At 39.2% G+C, this 15,998-nt stretch overlaps 1 protein-coding gene across 5 annotated transcripts in view; it reads left to right on the top strand.

The window, feature by feature from the left end:
- The window catches only part of TIAM1 (TIAM Rac1 associated GEF 1), a 237,403-nt gene that overhangs the window by 64,627 nt on the left and 156,778 nt on the right, over positions 1–15,998 (top strand). Inside the window, exon 1 of one of the 5 annotated variants that reach the window (XM_048492828.1) lies at positions 12,630–12,727. The exons of the other annotated variants lie outside the window; for them this stretch is intronic. The gene's annotated coding sequence lies outside the window, so the exon portion shown is untranslated. Of the gene's footprint in view, positions 1–12,629; positions 12,728–15,998 lie in introns of those variants that run through there. 5 annotated transcript variants of the gene reach the window in all.

Genomic DNA, 15,998 nt, shown 5'->3' with positions numbered 1-15,998 from the left:
TAACATACAGGTAGAGGCAAAATTATTTTTGAAACATCATTTGCAGCCATTGTTGTTCCTTTATGTATGGTCAAAAGGAATGTTACCCTTTCATGTCAGTTTTTTCACCCACACAGAAATTAGATTTTAGATGAAGACAGTAATGGTGTCTTGTGTTTAGATATGGCTTTTGCTAAAAGAAGTAAACATAATGATAAATATAGTTTTAAAAGTATAATAAAATATATTTTCAAAGAGTTCATTGTAATGTGGTTCTGTGAAATAAAGAAATGTTTCCTTCTGCTCTTTGAGGTACTTGTAATATACAATGAAACAGTGGTTTTAACTAAGAAAGCCAAATATAATTTTTTTACAACTATAGCCACTTTTTAAAGTATTATTTGTAAAACTTTAAGAAATAAGATTGTGCACGGACTTTGTGCTGGCCCCATAGAATTTGACTTTCACCCCTGTTAGGCAGTAGAATCTTCCACATTCCATGTCACAAACTACTTCTGAAATTTCCCTCATATTCTTGGTGGCAGGTTCAGTTGAGTAGAGTTGGTATTTGAGAAGAATAGTCTGAAGCCCCATAGAGTTCACAAAACCTATTCACAATTCTTTGGTTCCTGGCTCATGTAAATCTAGAATACTGATGACAAATCTCTGATAACTATTATTCATCATATACATATTAGGAATTACTCATAAGACCTTTCTGGAATCATATATTCAATTTGTGATTAGATGTGACAGTTTGTTGACAATAATGATCCCTTTGTTACTTTAAACTTTGTTCTGAATTTGTTCTGAAGAACAGATGTAGATGGAACTTCAGAGTCTGAACGTGTTCACGTTCACTTCCAGCAGTAGGGTTGCCCTTTCTGGAGCCCCATTGACATAAATGGGCTAACCCACATATACATCAGAGTACACTTGAGACTTTGCATTTAGATTCACGTATGTACTCTCTTTCCTCTTAAGCATTTTCTTTGCACTATATAAATCCTCCAAGTATGCCTCAGCAAATGAGCTTATTTTACTTTTCTTATTCAAAGTGAATATATTTACAGTGTTTTATGAAAATAAGATCCCAAGGTGAGATTGATGGTCAAAGCATTCTCCTGTGCTTTTATATCAATGTGAAATATGAACAGTACATACTGATGATAATCCCCAGATTAGTTCCCCTGTGCATGCTGTTATCTATGTTGGTCACTAAGTAACTTCCAGCTGGCATGTTATCTCAATGTGGAATTTTTGTTGCTGATACTTTAGAGCAAAAAGGGAAATAATAGAGATATGCTATCTGCCTTGCCAAAATACTAGAAGCATGTAAATCAGAGCATAAAAGTACCTTTAATCATGAAGGCATGGATACTTATTAAATGTTTAGATTTGCATCTACAGCAGTTGAACCATTACCTTGTGTTTGATAATCTCTGTGTACTGTGTGCCTTCTGTAGCTATTCGCCAAGCTTAGTATTACTACAAATGGAAATGTGATAGTGTTTTTTGATGAGGCCTAAGTAAAACTTTGGTGTTGAATTCTATTTCATACTGTTTGATGTGGCTTTCAGCAGACTTCAGATATTCAGGGGAATGTATTGTCGAAGGCTTTCTCAGCCAGATTCAACTGGTTGTTGTGAGTTTTCTGGCTATGTGGCTGTGGTCTGGTAGATCTTGTTCCTAACTTTTTGCCTGTATCCGTGGCTGGCATTTTCAGAGGTCTATCACAGAGAGAAGTTTGTTATACACTGTGTCCAGTGAGAATGGAATGTTTTTAGTGGGGTATATATTGTCCAATTCCCAGGGTGGGGTACTAATCAACCACACCTTTGCTTTTCAAGTTCCACCCAAACACTTACTGATTTGGTACCCCACTAAATACATTCCCTTCTCACTAGAGTATATGACAGACTTCTCTCTGTGATAGACCTCTGAAGATGCCAACTACAGATGCAGGTGAAATGTTGGAACAAGATCTACCAGACCACGGCCACACAGCCCGGAAAACCCACAACAACCATATTCAGGGTAGTTCAACACGTCTAATTATACCTTGCAATATGAGAGATGGGAGAAACTTCTGAAGGAGCTGTTCATGTTAAAAGAAAATCAAAGAGGAGGACATGGCAGATTTCTGATATCTGATCTGATATTTGAAGACATCTATCATAATGAAGAGAAACAATGCGTAGGTAGAACCAGACTCCCTGAGAAACAGTTGTGAAGCAAGGCTTTTGAGGCTGTTGCAAAGCCTGTTTAGGTAGGGCTATCCAGAAATGCTTCCTAACAGCCTCCAAAGTTGAGCAATTGAGTTTTGGAATCTTTCTCTGGAGGCTTTTACAATGACAAGGAATGTTCGCTTGTCAAATATATTTAAAAATTAGGGAAACCTGCTGTTGCTATAGGATGTTGGACCAATCCCAACCAATACATAAAGTCCCTTTGTACTAATCTGTGAATTTATGTTGTGGGGCTTTTTTTTTTTTTTTGCAGTCTCCTAAGCTATGGTGTACCTCTAGGCTAGATTGTATTTTTTTTAAAAAAAAAGTTTTGTAAATTACAGGATAATGCTGTTTTTTTAAAAAACAACAACACCTAATATGAATTCCTTGGTAACTCTTAACTGATAATTTAAGCGTTCAATTGAAGAGCAATCTTTGTGCAGGAAACCAGTTGCAAAGCTTCATTATCTGTGCCCACTGTTCTTTAATTATTATTTTTCTTCACAAAATAACATATAACTACCCTGTCGATCTGAAGAAATCCCTCAAAATCAATGTATTGAGACCAATCAGAATGACACAGAACTGTGCAAGCAGAACTCTTCACCAAATTGGATTTTTAAAAAAGGTGTGTGAAAACACACACACCCCTCCATTTTTTGTGTGAGCGATGTTCAGTGAACCATTTTAATATTTGCAATACTTACAGTATCATAATTCTCACAGTCTTCTTTCCAAGGAGTCAAGGGTCCCTGATAGCAAATCTGCCTCTGCCTTAGTGTTTCCTGAAGATTTACTGACCTTAACATTGTGGCCTGTGTCAACTTTTTCCTCTCCGCACATTGCTATTTTTTAAATCATCCAACCTGAAGAGTTTTGAAGAGTTCAGAAGCTTGCACATTGTTTGGTGTCATTTTGTTTAGTCTGAATAAAAGCTATTATATGTATTTGGAGGTTTTCTTTGGACTAGCTTACATGAGCAATAGGCAGATTTTTCTCTTGCATTCAGCATTAAATTTGATATACACAGGTAAAAACTTGTTGTTTTTAACATCTCTCCAGGTGGCATTGTGTGAGGGTACTGAACTGGCTCATGCTCTAAAAGCAATTTGTTCGGGTCACTAAGGGCAGCATTCTTCACATACCTGAATTGTAGTTTTCGATTATAATTTTTGCCATGCAAGTAAGGAAACTGATTCTAATCTAGCTCTCTACATTACTATAGAGCACCTCCCAGATTATTTGCAGTTCCTGGAGAAATTTCAGATACCATTTGTTTATTGCGGTTTTTTTTTCCTGCAGAAAGAACTGTGGGGTAAAAATAAATAAAATCCACCCAGTCTCCCTAACTTGGAGTGAAAGGCTGTTGCTTCTTTTGGATTTCAAACAAAATCTAACAGCCAAAAAGCAGCACAGATCCAGTAACTTTCTAAATGGTGACTGCAACATTGGCTACTACAACAACACTTTGAAATAGAGCAGTTATTTTAAGCGGAGCCACTGTATATACTGGTTAACAGTGTTGACCTGAGATCTGGAAGATTCAGGTTTGAATTTACACTCTGTCATAGAAGCTTGCTGACTAATACATTCTCAGTCTCCCTTTTCTCTATGGTTGCCAACCTCCTGGCGATCTCCCTGAATTACAACTGATCTCCAGACTACATAGATGAATTCCCCTACAAAAAATGGCTCAATTGGAGGATGGACAGAATGGCATTGTACCCTCATTGAGGTCCCTCCCCTCCCCGGCTTCACCCCTAAATCTTCAGGAGTTTCCTAATGCTTGGCTCACACGGTTATTGTGAAAATAAAATGAGTGGCTGAGAATAACTTAAGCACTTTAGGTCCCTATTGTGGAGCAAAATGAGCGATAAAGGAAGAAAATAAATAAATGGATATGTGAGAAAACATGGTTCTGCTTAGAATGATTTAGGACAGGGGTTGCCAAGGAGGTACACCATAGTTTATCATAGAACCACCTAGCTCAGTGGTGGCGAACCTTTGGCACTCCAGATGTTATGGACTACAATTCCCATCAGCCCCTGCCAGCATGGGAATTGTAGTCCATAACATCTGGAGTGCCAAAGGTTCGCCACCACGGACCTACCTTGTCCTTTTGATTTCTGGCATTCTTGTAAAGAAGGATGAACTAACTGGGTCTTGATCTATTTTAATGTTCTTGAGCAAATGTGTATTATAAAGGATTGCTGTATGTAGGTGTTTTTCTTGGTCACATTACAAATCCGAGAGTTTTGCAAACTGACTTCAATGAATTACTGGACCTCATACCAAATAGGAACACCAAGTCCCCACCCAAACATGGTAGGATAAGTCCTTTGGACAGCATAACAATATAGTTTTCTAGGAGTATGGAATATATTATCAAACCACTGAAAAATAGCATACGTTTTTTGCTCATTCATTACTTTTTATGACTGAACTCCCCAAAAGTAAAATTGGCCCTTTAGTTATTTCAAATAGTGTTCCAGTCCTGTTAGAACTAAAGTCTACCCAAATCTACCCAACTGGCTACAATTAAGAGAAAATATTTTCCTCTTGACAAATGTAGCTATGATCTAAATCATTACATTTTATATTGCACAATTGTTAGAAATGAGTACTGTAGAAAACACCTTTTGATTACTCTTGTGGGGTATGCTAAAAGCATCTTGGAGGTGATTCATCATTTCCTACATCACACATTGGAGTAATGCTTGAAAACATAAGTCACCTTAGAAACTAAACAAACACTCTGAACTCTAGAATAACTAACAGCTAATTTTTTAGGATTTAGTTAAGACAAGGTAGGAGGCTAATGAAAGTGCTTTCCGATCAAGCAGAATTTCCCCTCTTCTGCATCAGGTAAGTCTGTTGGGGGTCCAGAGGAAAGAAGTGTGTGTGTGTGTGTGTACACCCCCCCTTCCTCTTTATTACAATAGGTAAGTCTTCCTAAGCTGATACAAGACCAGCAAAGTCTTCTAGAACAGCCACTGATTCAAATTGAAAATAGAGAAGGCTATAAATATTAAAAGAGTCAAGGCAGTGAACCCTGACAGTTATCTGGCAAAATAGGACATATCTTGTTGAATCATCACTGAATCATTGGCATTATTATTCAGTATAGTAGATGAATCAAAAGAAATTGGGTAATCTCTGACATTTGCTATCAGAAATCATGGAAACTGTCATCTGATTTCCATGTAGAACAGTTCTGCTGAGAGCCTTGAAGTGAGAGCTGATGACAAAATAATATAATTGTTACAGATAACTATGATATAGCCCAGGGCCCCCCAATCTTTATGACCCTGAGGATACCTTTTAAAAAATTCTGACAGTATGGTGGCAGTAATCACAGAATAGTGCCACAGGTGGCAGAGCTAGCCACAAAATGGCTGCCATTTTGAAGGTCCTTGTGTTTTGGAAATAAGTGCTGCCAAACAAAAATGTTAAAAAATCTGCAGAACAAACCAAATAAACTCAAATACCACAATACAAAATGATCAGTCAAGTATAGTATAATTTTCAACAATCTAGATCATACAACCTATTTGCTGTTCCATTTAGTATATATATTCAATTCAATTATATGTATTCATTTCTGTATGTACATAATGTGTTGAAGAATCGATGGTGGCAGTATCATCTGGCCGATTTCATGTTTGCATTGGAAAGATTGTTGTTGAAATATTGAATATTCATATAAATTAACAAGACTCAACAGTGGTGCCGGAGTTCTTACCTGAAGAAGTGTCTCTTCTGTACATGAAACAGGAGAACTACCAGGAATTCCATAGCCTTAATGCGACTGGCATACGGTAGAAACATATGGATGGATTCATGATGGACAGTAGTTGTCTCATTATGATATAAGGAAGGACATAGTGCGATGGTAATGTTTTATGTTGTGTGTGATTAGGTATATATAGGAATAGATATTTTTGTCTAAATGAATACATGTAATTTGTCTAAAATGAATACATGTAGTTTATTATATACATAGGACAGCAAATATGTTGAATGAGCTAGATTCTTGAATATTACATTTGATTGTAACATTACATTTGATTGATCACTTTATATTGTGGTATAGTTTTGTTTCCTTTTGGGTCTGTTTGGTCTGTTGTGTGACCCCGTGGGCACCATGTTGTGTCCCCATGGGCACCATGTTGGGGACTGTTGCTATAGCGCATCTAATAGAAGAAACATTTACTGTGTGATCCAATACATAATTTTTGAGAAATCCCACTATGTTAATGGGATTTCTCTTTAGAAATTTTGCCCCGAATTGTAGCCTTAGTTCACAGCAAGAACATATTCTCCTATAAAAACATTTTGGCCATCCATCCAATTTATAACATTATTTTGGTCTTGATGCCTTTGGTTCTGTTGCTACAACCATAGTCTTTTTAACTTTGATAAGCCTTTATTGGCATAAATACAACCATAGTCCTTATTAAATGCTACAGTCTGTTTTCTTCCCCATGCTACAGTGGTTGTTTGCATTTGCATCAAGAAGCAAGATTACCCAGGATGGTCTGAAGCAAGCATGGACTACAGAATCAGGCGTGTAAAAGAACTGAAACAGTGATTAAGAGTACGTAACAACCTATAAAAAGCACAACTTCAGATTCAGTCAGTGCTGGAGATGCATTTATTTAAAAATACCTAGTTAAACCTAAAGATTCTCAGCCTGGTTTACAATAGTTTAAGCCTCCCCTCTCCCCATGTGCTATATCTCTTTCTAAAATGCTAGTGATGGCTGGAAGATGTTTTAATATCGATGAATAAGCTTTGCCTGTTGTATTTATGTAAAAATAATTGCCAAAAACAGATAGTAAAAATAATTGCCATACAATTTTAATAAAAAGGTAGATTTCTTTCATTCTTCCTGATAACTTGTACAGAGAGTTTAGCAGACTTTCACTGGGAAATTAAGATGTACATTAAGAACAGTGGTCCAGATGACAATCTTAGATTGCAACTTTCCATGATACTTCCTGGTTAATGTATTATGTACAAAATGGCCTGATATGCTAATACACATCTGGCAGCTAGAGCTGCAACATTAAAATGCATTCACACATAACTAAGTTTCTTGAAGATCTATGAAGCTTGCTGCTGAACAAATGGTATCAAGGTGCCAACCGGTTCTCTGGAAGATCAGAACATTTTTCTTTTTATTCTTTGAAAAGGCTATTATTTTTAAGCAATTTAATTAATTGCAGTGAAGCAAATAAAAAGTCACACTACAAATGGTCTTGTTTGTCATGGAAAGAGTGGAAAGTTAAAGCGAGGCTTGAAGAAATATGTCTATACAAGAAATCTTGCTGCAAGGAACATTTGCCCCCATCATGCACTGGACACTTTGTGCATAATTGGCCATAGTTTGTTCAGAATACTCAGCCCCGCCTACCTCACAGGGTGTCTGTTGTGGAAAGAAGGAGGGAAAGGAGTTTGTAAGCCACCTTGAGTTTCCTTACAGGAGAGAAAGGCGGTGTATAAATCCAAACTCTTCTTCTCAGAGCCCTGGTGTCTATTCTGAAGTCAACTGGAGGACAACTTCGTTCCATTTCTTAAACTGCCTCTGATATAGAAGGGAGGGGAAATCCCGAATAGTTGTGTTAAAAAGCACTCCAGGATCCTTTATTCCCAACTTATTTTGAGAGAATATGTCTTGTTCATGGGAAACTGTTTTTGAATGGCTGAACTGAGACATTTGCTTTGGGTACCTCACTGACACCTTGTGACAACCCTTTGCAGTTTAGCTGTTTTGGGGTGAGAGAAGCAAAGGGAAGAATAGTCTTTTCCTGAGCAGAGCGACAGTGAGAAAATCAGGGAAGATGGCCTTGTTCCAATGGCCAATAGGAAACTAATTCCCCAAAACTAACTCTTAGTAACAGTTTGTACATAACATTCTGCTTCTGAGGTTAATTGATTTTGCAGTTGAAGGTGTTCGTTCATGAGTGGTAACTCTAGGAATACAACTCAAGGTTAGCAGTTACTCTGTGCAGAAAAGGTATTTGTTTAGATGCTATTCTTTCCACTGCATCAACTCTACTGTGCCAATAAAAGAAGCAAGAATTCTCAGTAGGGACATAAAACCAATTGCCCCCTCCCAGAGCTACACCACACATTTAAGCTCATGTAAAATGCAGATAGAGAGACTTGAATATTTATAATTTTGGATTGCAGGGCATAAATTACATTCACAATAAAAGAAATAACAGTCATTTATGCTGCCTTTAATAAAATCAGCAAAAGTTGACAATTTAATTTACATGTTCATGGCTTAGCTTTGCAAACCTCCAGCACATAAGACATTTAACTCCTGAGTCATCTCCAGGGAGCCAGACCTCTTCTATTAAAAACGTCAAGAAGAGAGCTCTCTCATGATTTTCATCCTATTGTTTTGCAGCAGAATCTCTTTGTTTTTGCTTTACCTCTTAACCAGCTGCTGGAATAAAATGAATAGTCAAGCATGTATTTAGAAAGGCCATCAATCTGTACTACTTCCATTTCCTTTTGTGTTAAGATTGTTGATAGAGCACTTGGCTGTATGAGTTTAGGGAGGACTACCCAAGTATGCCCGCAGTTAAAAGTGTATTGTGAAGGGGCAGCAGTTGAGAGCGACATCCATTTCCCTTCCGTGTTGTTAGGGAAGAGAGGGAAGGAATGATTAGTGCATTTTTAAAAGGAGGCTATGGTGTATGAAAAACTGGCATATAGAACAGATGTGGGTTTCCCCCCAGTTTTCTAAACCAAATACATTGCAATATTTTGCAAAGGAATGCTGTTATATACCACTGTTATAATAACCAAGTATGTATGGTTCAATTTTCTGCTAAACACGTTTTCGTATTTCAGTGTAGCTCTATTAATGATGTGTTCTATAACAGTGCAATCCTAAGCAAATAGGCCTTGAAAGGTGAACTCCGTTTAGGATTGCACTCTGGGTATACCAAATGCAACAGAAATGACTCCCCTGAAATGAACAGCAGCACTGAGCTGGCCTGCATCACTCTCTTGCTGTCACAGCAATACACTAGGAAAGCACAAAGAGTACAAAATGCAACCGAATCAAGTGACAGCTTTTTGCTTGCCAGCTGGAGTTCCAGAACAGTCTGGCAGAAGGGAACCTCTGAATATCTCTAAATGCAAGCCCACGTGCAAAATAACTAATTGTTCTGAACTCCGTGCTATGGTTTACTGAGGAAAAGCTAGCGTTATCTAGCATATTATTTTGTCTCTTTGGAAAAATAAAAGAGAGAAACAAGGCATGTTGAACTGAGGCCCTTTCCACACAGGTCATGTAGAACATTTCCAGAATGTTTTTGATCCCTGACCTTTACCACAGTGTTTGTCCACATTCATCTCCCTCAAATATTTCATGACTGCTGTGTTTTTATTTGTAGAAATTAAGCTTTGTTGATCAATTGATTCATACTTTGTAGATCCCTTTACTTAATCCATGCTTTGTTAATCCATCAAAACAGCAATCCCACACAAAATGGCGAAAATGAAGGGATGAGGGGGAAAGGAGTGAGGTGAAGAATGTGAAAAAAAATGGACCAGGCACCGAGGGGGAAATTGAGTGATGGCACAGGGCCATGGAAAATGGCCAGGCTTTTGGGCAGAAAAGAAAAAGTTTCAAGTGTGACCACATTGCAAGGGAAACTGGCTTGGAAACATTTCAGTGGAAAACATGCTGCTAAGAGCGTTTTCAGAAATGATAGAGCAAAAGGTGAATTAAACTTCTCTGGCAGCAGTGGGGAAAATGAAGTGTGGAAGTCCAAGGACAAAACTTTTCATTATTATTCTGGAAATGTTTTAAACAATGTGTGCAGAAAGGGCCTAAGTAATTTCTTCTCACCTAGTTGTTCCCATTGTTTGAAATGGGTTGGTTTGCCATCCACTTAGTCTATGGATTCTTACTGAGGGTTATAGCTCTTCTGAGTGATGGTACTTTGTTCAGGGGTCATCAAAGCTTTTAACCTTTTATTGAATGTGCTGGCCTGACTTTGGGGCTTTCCGCACTGACAGAGTTGTACTGGTTTCTATCTAGGTTCACCTCAGTGTATCCGCACCGCAACCAAGCTCAACGTTGTTTTGTCTCAGTTCCCCCCCCCCCAGAACTGCGACATCCCTGTCGCAGTTATGAACTGCACCTTTCTGCTGGAACAAGGTTGATACCGCTTCGAAGCTTCGAAGTGCGGATGCATCGAAGCGACACCTCATCCATTCAACCAATCAGGAGCCGCTTTTGTGGCATATGCAAAACGGGAGAGTCGTGGCGGGCATGTAACTGTAAACTTTAAACTGTAAAAAAAAAGAACTCTCCCGTTTCCCGTGGTAACACAAGCTCCAATCATGATCGAGGAGCGAAACAGGCACCAAGATGATCCTGCCCACTTAGCTCGGTTCCAGGGGGCTAAGTAAGTTGCTGTGCGGACAGCCTGGAATCGCCCCCCACTGAAGGGAACCGAGTCAACCTTAGCTCCCTTCTGTAGTGTGGGAAGCCCCTTTGTGTAGAAAGCCATGAGAGCAGTATAAAACCCCACATATTTGTCCTCTTTTCTTGACATTTTATTTAAGAATATTTCAATCCCTTATATTCTCATGTGCTGCTCTGCTTTTGTTTAGGCTTTTAATTGTTGTACACAGTCCTAGTTTGTACTGGAATCATGCAATAGGCAGTAAATTGGTCAACTGTATTTACACTGGGCGGATGCCTAAAATGTTGTACAGGAATAGCATTACATCATGTGCTATTGTGTTGCTGCTATACTCCCAATAACCCATTTTTAGCTTTTAGTTATTTGCTAGGCACATTTTTTAAATTAAGGTGTTTGTAATCTTTATTTCTCCATCCACAAAATGGCCTGCAAAGGTGAAAGGAGAAAAAAAAAAGATACGGTACAAGGCAGAGTAGTTTATTTGACCTTTTAGATCCCAGTAGGTTTCTCTATAAGCTTTGTTAGTGGATCCTACTCAGAAGCCATTTATGCACTTACAGCTCACTGCAAGGTTTTCCTTCAATTGATCTGCAGGATTTCCCCCCACAGCATGTGCTTTGAATTTTACACTTCCTTTCCCCTGCCTTTCCCCCCAAATTTGCTGCAGCTCCTCCCCATCAGCTGTTTTTCCTCCTCCATTTTTGAAAGGATTTTTACCCCCCCCCCCCTTTGCATTAATGAACTAATGCTAGGACAAAAAACAACTACACAAGTCAGGCTGATTGGGGGCTGTCCGTCAATTTCACCTAGTATTTGTGAGTGAAACAATAAGGCAAAGATACATTGTGTCTGCACTTAGGAGAGAGACTTACTCCTTATAATGTTATTTTCAGCAGTAGTGTGTGGAATAAACGCAACTGAAGAGACTAGGGTGAAAACGACAGGGAGGGATGAGAAATGGAAGTATGCCGAATGTTTTCACAACCAGAGTACAAAAATTGAAGGGGAGGGAGCAGAGATGGGCGGATGAAATGAAGGAACTATCTTCATGGAAGGGGAGAAGGAGGGGGGGGGGGGGGGAGGCAGAGGAAAACATAACCCGAGGTAGGCACAGTCACTCTTTCTGGAACATATTTCTAGTGAAGCTGAGAAAAAAGATCGTGGTTTGCCCACATCGTGAAACGCTGACCTTTTGTTCACCTTGGCGCAGCAGTATTGGGACAGTTGCATAAATGAAAATTTAACCCAGATAATGTCTCAACAACAATAATGTTGAGTAAATGAAAATCTGCCCCAGAGGAAGGGTAAGCTTGGTGCAGCGAGAACCCCCGTGAAGAAACTTCTCTGACAAATGGTTCAAGGTGCAAGCCAGAGAAGTTTCTGTGTAAGATCTCCTGATGAAGCTTAAAGCAAAGAACATTGGGATCTAAGAGATGTAATGAACTGCTCTGCCTTGAACCTTGTTCTTTTCCCCACCTACCCACCAGGCTTATTTTCTTCCTGGCTGCAAAAGTGAAAACCATGTATATATCTGAAAGTGCTATGCAAAATGATTTTTTTCATTATTAAAAACACCTTTCATCTATGAATATTGTACTAATACATAACAAACTGTGTGCATGATAATGATTAAAAGGCAAAGGGAGCTGCACATCAGTTGTAACTTCTGTCATGATCCAGTGAGTCCATTTACATGTTGCCAAGGAACTGAATGTAGTATACAAGGTGTGGTGGTTGGTGTTCGTTTTAAATTTCAGCTGCTTGCTTCTTCGTAATAGCTTCCAATATGGCTTGCAAGCTTACCTTGCAGAAACATCCTTACATACAAGAATGTGGCACATTCATCCTTGTGTACCATGGCAGAAATAGACAATGAAGAATACTGTCCCATAATTAAAGTCTTTTTCTGTTCTTCTGGTTACAGGGGTCTGCAAACTGCAGCACTGGAGCCCTGTGTGGCTCTTTCCTCAGGGTCAGATTAAATCCGATTGATGCCATAGTCACACTCCAACCTTGGTGCCCCAACCCATCCATTTGAAAGATTCAATATTCAGTTTACTTGTAAGTCAGTCTGACCAGATTTCGCAATTTATATTCACAATATAGCCTGCTTTTATTTAATTTATATATTTATAGCGAAAAGCAAATTATTTGCATATAACTAGGTCTGGGCAGTAGAAAAATTCATTTTTTCAATAATTTATATTTTAAATTGCCATAAGGAAGCAGTGCAAATACAGATGTTAAAACTTATTTCACATGGTTCAAGTTAGAACATTTTTCCGAACCTTGAGAAAGAAAAATTGTGCTACAATGCACTCTTTTGCTGACTCAGATAGGCAGGCGCACAAATATATAGATATCAATAATTATTACATACATAAACAAACCATGCTTTATTTCATTGTTTTCTAAAACCGTAACGATATTGGCTGCATTTCTATCTATAAGATATACATGTATGTGACAGAGGCCTTTATTGTGGCACCCTACTTCACCTGAAGTTGAACTAGCTATTTTTGTGGTAGTAGTGCCCCCTCTTCACACCCTTTTTTAACCACAGTAAAAAATTTTGTGGTGGTGCCCCTATTTCACTTTCTGTGGTGCCCCCTTTCCCCTTAGTGCCCTAAACACATGCTTATTATGCTTAATAGTTAATCCAGGCCTGTCTTTCCGCTCTACCTGAACAGACAGCAGGCCAGGGAGACCAGTACAGGAGGTCAGTGGTTGATTGCCTACATGCAGATGTTGCAGGACTGGGCAGGACGAACAGCCCAAGAGTTATAGCCACTGACCAGTTGCTTGGCAGCATCATCAGGGTGCTTTGGGTTGCAACCATCACAGCCAGTAGTCCTCCTTCTTTTACGCTCCATGTGGGACATGGTGTCTCCTTACAATGTTCGGCACCCGAATCCGTACCATTGGTGATCAACATCTGCACGCTCTGCTCTTTTTCTCCCTGCTCCTGCAAGTCAGGCAAAAGTGTCAGAGAGGAAGGAGGTGCTATGTCCATGCCTCTGACTGGGTTTCCTCTGCTGCCCCTAGTGCCCACAGCTGCTGGACTCTCCCTTCTAGGTGGGGCTAGCATGATCCCTGCAAGCCCAGGCTGCCTGGAGAGTGTGCAGCTTTGCCAGAACAGTAAACGAGGGGGAAAGGGCCAGGGAGACTGAAGGAGAAATGGCTGGCTGGCGAGAAAGGAGAGCTCAGCAGCTGAAGGAAGGGAAGGCATCTGCCAAACGGGGGGTGGTTGGCACCGAGATGTTCCATGGAGTTGTATGGATCGATAATCTTGTTGAGGTAGCAATTGCAGGGCTGGACTTGAGGTGTAAAGGAGATGGATCTTGAAGACAGCACAAAGGTATTTATCCTTCAGGTGGCATTTATTACCTTTTCCCTCACCCTTTTCAAGGCATGTTGGCAAATAGGATTCTCAATAGGTAAGAAAAGCCTTACAGAATCACGTCAATGTCTGTTTACGTCCAGGAACCCCACATTTGCCAGGTTTAAAGCAATAGCCTTCCCTTGCAGCATTTCTCACGTAGCTGATGCTCAGAGGTATACTATCTCTGAATCTGGAGACTCTTTTTAGCTGACATGACTAATAGTGTATCTCTCCATGAGCTTGTCTATCTCTCTTTTAAAGCAATATGTGTTGATAATAATCAATGTGTTTTGTGCTGGTGAATTTCTTTATTATGTGTTGTATAAAGAAGTCATTACCAACACTATTTGACCATACTGCTGGTCAGTCAGTCTGTCATTACTGTGGCTCTCATCCCATTCATAAGTGCATCAAAACATGGTAGTATTGTAATGTATATGCAAAGTTAAAGTACCAAATAATCAAAAATTGTCCTCTGCAGAGTATAGCCACATGTGGTAAAACATATTAATGAATTCTTACTAATATGTCACCTTCTGTGTCACCTTCTTTATTAGGCTTGAATATGTTTTGTGGTTCCAGACAGTTTTTTTTCGGGGGGTGGGGAATGGCTCTTTTGTTAGTAAAGGTTGCTGACCGCTGTACTTGCAGTAGCTTAAAATACAATGTAAAAACAAAGCAAAACCAATAGTGTGGTAGTACTAAAGCAGTAGGAAATATCAAGATTACTACACTGCAGCCACAGGTGCAGCATTGCAGTCACCCTAGCCTGATCGCATCAGATCTCAGAAGCTAAGCAGGGTCAGCCCTGGTCATGTGTTTTAGGAACAGTTTCAGAAAACATAAATGTTTGGGGTAAGTCTTTTCTTTTTGGTATACATGGCAAACGTTTGTGTGTTGTAATTAAAGAATAATATGTCAATTCCTCCCCCCAACCCCCTGCTGTGAAAACAGCATGTTTCAAGGACAATGGAATTTGGACAGTATCCAGTACCACCAGTGTGAAAAATTAAATGTGCTGAATAGACTGACTCTAAGAGGTGTTTACTCAGCAAATTAGTTCCATTTCAGTTCAATGGGTTTACTTTTTTTAAAAGTGTCTTTCAGGATAGCTATGTATCTACCATCGATTCTGTAGAATGTTAAATTATTATTTTAGTATTTTAGCTTGGACCTGGTTGAGCTTCATTAAATAACTTGCCATTAATTTAAGGTATAAACTTCAAACAACACTAATTTAGTGTGAAGTTCCAACTATGCAATGGTGGGATTCAGCAGGTTCGCACCACCTCAGCAGAACCGGTTGTTAAAATGGTGCTCGTAAACAACCAGTTGTTAAATTGTTTGAATTCGACCACTGGAACCGGCTGTTAAACTATCTGAATCTCACCACTCCAACTATGTATGGTGGGAACGATCTGCGATTAACATTTCCTATCCCTAGATGGCTGCCTTGAAGTTTAGGTAGGAGTTGCTGGGGGAGGAAGAACTTATGCTGCCTTGTCAGTTTTTTTCCTCCTGGACTTGTTGGGACTTTGGAGGGGTCATTTAATTTGTGAGAAAGAGAAGGGTTAAACACACCCTCCTCCAGGGTCTTGCCTCCAGTCTTAAAAATAATCATTTTAAACAATATGAGAAGTTTTAATCATGGAACTTTAATAAGGCCTTGGAATAGATTGGCCTTTCACATAATTATATACTGTATATATTCGCATGTAAGTCGAATTTTTCAGCACATTTTTTGTGCTTGACTTATACGAGAGTCATGTGTATTTTAAAAAATATTTGTCAGCCAACATGGGGTGCAGTTTTTAGGCTAGCGGCACTAATGATACCAACCAAGTTTGGTAAAGTTTGGTTCAGGGGGTCCAAAGTTATGTACCCAAAAGGTGGGTGCCCCATCCCCCATTGTTTCCAATGGGAGCTAATAGTAGATGGGGCTACATTTTG

The sequence above is a fragment of the Sphaerodactylus townsendi genome, linkage group LG04, assembly GCF_021028975.2.
Source record: "Sphaerodactylus townsendi isolate TG3544 linkage group LG04, MPM_Stown_v2.3, whole genome shotgun sequence".
NCBI classification, from domain to species: domain Eukaryota; kingdom Metazoa; phylum Chordata; class Lepidosauria; order Squamata; family Sphaerodactylidae; genus Sphaerodactylus; species Sphaerodactylus townsendi.
The sequence above is the reverse complement of the archived record's forward strand: the minus strand, read 5'-3'. Positions and strand labels throughout refer to the sequence as shown.